Genomic DNA, 6415 nt, shown 5'->3' on the forward strand with positions numbered 1-6415 from the left:
CTTGTGCAGCAGATTTGCCTAACACAATACGTCGTTTGATCTCTTGACTGCTGCTTCCGTTGAGTGTTGATAGTTGATCTAAGAAGAATGAAGTCCTTGACAACTTCAATCTTTTATCCATTGATAAGAATGATGTTTATTGGTCCAGTGGTGAGGATTCTTGTTTTCTTTACATTGAGATGCAATCCATACTGAAGGCTGTGCTCTTTGATCTCCATCAGCAAATGTTTCAAGTCCTCTTCACTTAGAACGCAGTTTCTCAGATTATTTGTTCAGCATACAAGTTGAATAAGTATAGTGAAAGAATACAGCCTTCAGTTCTGGTTCCAGTCTACAGCAAAGGCAGTCACGTAGGGAAAGCTCCAGTGAGAAAGGAGGGGGATCTCACAAAGGAAATATTCATATACCAGACCCACGGCTTTTGAACTATCATAAGATCTAGTATTTCGGTCTCCTGAACTCGCATTTTTGAGAAATCATGCTGCTAGGCAAAAAAAAACAGGCATTTTTGGTCTCTCGCCAGCGGGACGCGGGTTGCTCCAGTGACTTCAGAGTTTAGAGGGCTGGTCTAAGGCAGCCCATTCCAAGAGCAGCGTTTCCAGCAGGAAGAAAAAAAAAAGGGGGGGGGGTGAACAAACAAAGCTGCAAGAAGTGACATAACTATCTTCCCCCCAAAATCTCCCTGCCCTGGCTTAAGATCTCAGCCAGAACTGTTTACCCACGGCACAGGCAGGACTGTTTACCCATGGCACAGAGAGAGGGAGAGAGGCAGTGATTTTTGGGACTCTCTCCCTCGGGATGGTGGGTCGAGCCTGCAGATGTTAGAGGGAGGGGCTAAGGCCAGATCCTTTGGAAAGCAGCATTTCTGGCAGGGAGAAAAAAAAGGGGGCAGGAGGGGAGAACTGGAACAAACAAAGCTGCAAGAACTACATAACTATCTCCCCACAAAATCTCCCTGCCCTGGCTTAAGATCTGATTTCTTATGAATGGGGAAAATGTGGGAATAATGTTAAGATGCTTGCCTGTCTTTGAATCTTGGTTTTCCTTGCATTATATTATAAAATAGACATTGGAGGGGGAGAGAAAGAAATAGCCAGAAACATCACCATAGAAAGTTTGTCTTCTGCCTATAACTGATTGGAATTCCTAAAATGGGGCTACAACGTGCCCAGTGAAGGAGGCTTCTTGCAGAGCCTCTGCAATATATAAGACAGTTGGTGGAAGCCTGAACCATATCTAGATCTTCAGAGATGGGAAATTTCCACTTGAAAGGATTAGTGGACCAGCCTGGAGCGGCTAGAAGAACAGAAGATACATCTTGAAAGAAAGTCCTACAGGAAAAATATAAAACAATAGAGGCAGACTGATTGTTACTACAAGAACAAGCAAGTTGCTTGCCCATGAAACATCAAGGCAAGTGGTCGGGTCCCCTCAATGCAAACCCCCTTCCAAGACTAAGACTCAGTGGGAATACACGCTCTTATTCGTGACTACCCTCGGCACCGATAAGAGGAAGTGAGGGAAAAACAGCAGTGAAGCAGTGAGCTAAACCCTACAATGTTCAATAGACTTGTGTGAACCTGTGTGAAGACCTGGTTGGCCAGCAGTGTGTCAAGACCTGGGGACTCTTGGGCCCAGAGTCAGTGACATAGCCACAGAGGACTAGAGTGGAAAGTGAAGTGTCCAGCGGATAAGAAGGAGGGCATCTGCACAAGAACACCCACACTTGCAGATAACACCCATGTGACCTGGCTTCAATGACTAGATGATCAGAGCTCAACCAGAAGAAGAAAGAAGAGGGGGAAAAGCATCATCTGATACAATTTGATGAACTTGACCTACACCTATGAATGCAATAGCTCAAAAGAGGGAACAACTCCTTATAGCAAGGATCATTCCCACCGCCTTCATACACAGAGTAGACAGGGATGGCAACTTGGACATTGGCTACCCAAAATGGGGGGGGGGGGTACTACAAAGGCAAGAAGTGACTGGCTTACAAGCTTTCAAGAGGGAACCTAGATCCAGAGGGCATGGAGGAAGGTAGAATCTCCAGTGAGTAGTATTCAATCTGTCTAGGCAGGGCTGATGCAATGAAATGCAGACAGGTCTCTTGTGATACAATAGTGAATAATTGTTATCAGGACTGATTGTGAGGGTTGGAAATGTAAAGGTAGATGTTTTATAGCAAGGAGGGGAGTGATTAACTTTTCAGTCTAGGAGCTGAGGTCCCTAGGACCATCAAGGGAGAAGAGCAGAGAGCAGGACCCTACCCAGAGAAGCAGTAATGACTGAGATGGAGGCAGAGACGATGACATGGAGAGATGGAGCTTTGGGGACTTTAGACACAGAGAGGGAGAGGGGCTGTGTGCTGATGACCACGAGGCAAGCCTGTAGTGTATGCCCTTCGGATGGTTGATGATGCATGGAGGGGATTGTAACCATAGCAATGAAATGATATACTATAGGATGAATGTAAAACTAATGTTCTCCCATGTAAACTATCACATAATTCACAATAAAACAAAAAAGTGTATTCAGAAGTTTTGCATCCTTTTATATATTCAGGAATAATTTGAGTAGAATTTGTGACAGCTCTTCCCTGAATGTTTGGTAGAACTTACCAGTAAAGCAATCTGGTCCTGGAATTTTTTTTTGCTTGGGAGGTTTTTGATGACTTGATCAATTTCTTCATATGTTTAGGTGTGTTAAAGTTTTCTGCTTCACTCTTTGTAAGTTTAGATTTGTCGTGCTTTTCTGAAAATGTACTCATCTCCTCTAGATTTTAAAATTTGCCGGAGTGCAACTCTCCATTATATTCTGTTATCCTTTTTGCTTCTATTGGTTCTGTTGTGACATCACCCATGTGATTTCTTATGAATGTTATTTGTCTTTTCCTTCTGTTCTTGTTAGTTTTGCCAATGGTTTGCCAATTTAATTAATCCTTTCGACGAACCAGGTTTTTGTCCTGTTGATTCATTCTATAATTTTTCTCCTTTCTATATTGTTTATTTGTGCTCAAATCTTTAGTATTTCTATTCTTCTTGTCACTGTATGTTTACTTTGCTGGTCTGTCTAATTGTTGGAGGTGTTGTTTTAATGTATTGATTTGGGTTCTTTCTTCATTTTGGATTTTGGCTTTACTGCAATCAATTGTACTCTGAGCTCAGCTTTTGCCAAGTCCCAAGGATTTTGGTATGTTTTATATTCATTCTCATTTGTTTCTAGGAACTTTGTGAATTCACCTTTTATTTGTTCTACTTCCCAGTAGCTTTTTTTTTTTTTTTTTTTTTTTACTTTTATTGTGAATTGAATGATACTTCACATTGGGGAACATAAATTTTGCATTCATATTATCATATTCATTTCATTGAAATGTTTACACTCCCCTGCATGCTTCATCATTCAACAGTATTTTCTTCTATTCCCACTTTTTTTTTTTCTTTTTTTCTTTTGCATGTTCACCAAAACACTCAGGAATATACAATCATTCAAACAGCTATAGGGCACACCCTGCAAGCCTGCCCCACAGCCACCAGCACACATCCCATCTCCCTCTATGACTCCAGAGTCCTCAGCTGCTCCTTCTCTCCATGCCATCATCTCCACCCCCAATGTCTGGCATCACTGCTCCTCTGGGCAGGGTCCCACACTCTGTTCCTACTCTTTTCCCTTTATGGTACCAGGATCTTCCGCTCCGGGATTCTAAGGTCAACCTCTCCTCCTTTTTTTGCTACAAAATTTCTACCTTTACAGTTGCAACAATCGCAATTTGTTATGATAACAATTATTCATCACCATAACATGAGAGTCTTGTCCCCAACTTCTTTTACCATACTCGTCCAGACAGAATGAAAACCACTCAGTGGGAATTCTATCTTCCCCCACACACTCTGAATCTAAAACCCCTCTTGAAAACATAAAAGCATTTACACCTTTACAATTGTGGCAGTTGCAATTAGTCATGATAACAATTACTCACTATTGAGTCATAAGAATCTTATCCCCATGTCTCTTTACAAGACCCATCAGATGAAAATTATTCAGTGGGGTCTCTATCTTCTCCCGCATACTAGTAAACTAAACTCCCTCTTGAAACCTTTAAGACAGACACTTCATGCCTTTATCGCCCCCTCATTTTAAATAGCCAATGTCTAAGATACCTGTCCCAAACTACCCTTTATAGAGAGGAGTAGCATTGATACTTGATGTGAAGCCTCCTTTCCTCTCTGTTGGTATTTTGAGCTACTACCTCTATGAGTGTAGGTCAAGTTCATCAAATTGTAGCAATTTACACTTGTTTCCTTTATCAAAAATTGTTTCTTTTTGTTTTAATTTTTTTAATCTTCCTGTATTTGAGTTTTAATTATGAATCATCTAGGGTAGGTCAACTGGGTACTATCTGCAAGTTTGTGTGTTCTTGTGCATCTCCCCTCACTTCATAGCAGCTGCAAGCTTCACTCTCAGCTCTAGCCCTTTGTGTCTAGATCTTTGTTCATGGGCTCAGGTGTCCCCAGGTCTCACCACATTTTGGACCAACCAACCCTTCCTCTTCGCTCTCTTCTCTACATCAGCTAGAGTCTATGGAATGTGGTTGAACTTAATCCATTTCTTCATTGCTGTCTTCCCCTTCTTCCACTCATCAGAAGACCAATGAGGTTGCCAGAAAGCTTACATGCCTGCTAATTTTTTTCCCTTTGAGATTCTGTCTTTGAGGGTGGTTTGTTCTGAAGGGACTTGATTGCTTGCCTTGATGTCTTCCCAGTGAACACCTTTCTTATTCTTGTAGTAACCAGTCATACTGCCATTTTTGTTTTGGGTTTTTCCTACTGATCTTTCTTTGAAGATGTATCTTCTGTTGCTCTAGCTGTTCCAGGCTTCCCTGCGTGTCATTTCTAGTGGGAATGCCCTACCTCAGAAGGTTGTGGATGGGGCTCAAGAATCTATCTAAGGTCTTATACACTTCAAAGGCTCTTCAAGAGGCCTATTTCACTGGGCAAGCTGTAGAACCTCTTTTAGGTATTCAAATCAGTTACAGGCTGAGGACAGACTTACAAGCTTTCTGTAATCATGTTTCCCAACATTCTTTTCTCTCCCACTCAAGTGTCTATTTTACAATAGTAGCCAAGGAAAAACAATATTTATAAGACAGTCAAGTGTCTTAGTATCATTTCCCGTTTTAAGACTATGCCTCAATCCCTGTATCACAGGGACCTGTTGTTCCAAGGTTGAGCATGCATTATTATTTACCTCTGTCCCATTCAGCCCATGCAAACCTGTCTCAGTGTTCTCCTATCTACATTGTTCTTTCACCCATGCCCCTTCTTGTGTAATGCCTTCTGCAGCACCCAAACTAAGATGTGTCTGTCCCCTACCCTGTGTTCTACTATCACCTCCCTTCACCTCCCCCAAATCCCTCCATCGCACCCCCACCAGTAACCAACAAAAAATTGTTTTCCTTTTAGTAAGGGCATTTTTTCTTAAGCTTTTACAATAATCGTCTTATGCAGTATTTGCCCTTTTGTGACTAACAAATTTCACTCAGCATAATGTCCTCAAGGTTCATCCATGTTATGTGGTGGCTTTCAACTTCCTTGTTATTCTTTAAGGTAGCATAATATTCCATTGTGTGCATGTACAAACGTTTGTTTATCCATTCTTCCATTGACTGGCAATTACAATGTCTCCATCTTTTTGCTATTGTGAATACTGCTGTGATGAGCATTGGTGTGCATATATCTACCTCCATTATGGCTCTTATTACTTGTGATTACATACTAAGTAGAGGAATTGCTTGATCATATGGTATTTCTGTTTCCAACTTTCTGAGGAAATGCCATACAGTTTTCCAGAGTGGCTGGGCCGCTTTGCATTCTCACCAGCAATATAGGAGTGTCTCAATCTCTCCACATGCTTGCCGGCATTTATTTTCCTCTGCATTTTTGAATTTCACTGTTATTGCTGGTGTTAAATGGTATTTCATTGTTGTTTTGATTTGCATCTCTCTAAAAAAGGCCGTAGAAGAATTGATGCTTTTGACTTGTGGTGTTAGAAACGAATATTGAAAGTGCCATGGGCTTCCAAAAGAACCAACAGATCTGTGTTGGGAGAAGTGCAGCCAGAGTACTCCTTGGAGGCCAGGATGACCAAACTTAGTCTCTCATACTTCAGACATATTGTCAGGAGGGACAAGTCTTTGGTGAAGGATATCATGTTTGGTAAGGTGGATTGGCACTGGCAGCATTAATGGGCTCAAGCGTGGCAACAATTGTGAGGTTCGCCCAGGATTGGGCAGTGTTATGTTCTGTTATGCATAGGGTTGCTTTGAGTTGGTACCAACTCTATGACACCTAACAACAAAAGCAACAACAACAATAATGGTTAATTATTGTGAAGAATTCTTCATGTTTGCTGG

General features: G+C 41.6%; 1 pseudogene; it reads right to left on the reverse strand.

Annotated features, from left to right (window-relative positions):
* The window catches only part of LOC102813235, an 8114-nt pseudogene extending 2174 nt beyond the window's left edge, over positions 1 to 5940 (reverse strand).
* Positions 5941 to 6415: the final 475 nt, after the last annotated feature.

This window comes from Chrysochloris asiatica, unplaced genomic scaffold (genome assembly GCF_000296735.1).
Source record: "Chrysochloris asiatica unplaced genomic scaffold, ChrAsi1.0 scaffold00255, whole genome shotgun sequence".
Lineage (NCBI taxonomy): Eukaryota > Metazoa > Chordata > Mammalia > Afrosoricida > Chrysochloridae > Chrysochloris > Chrysochloris asiatica.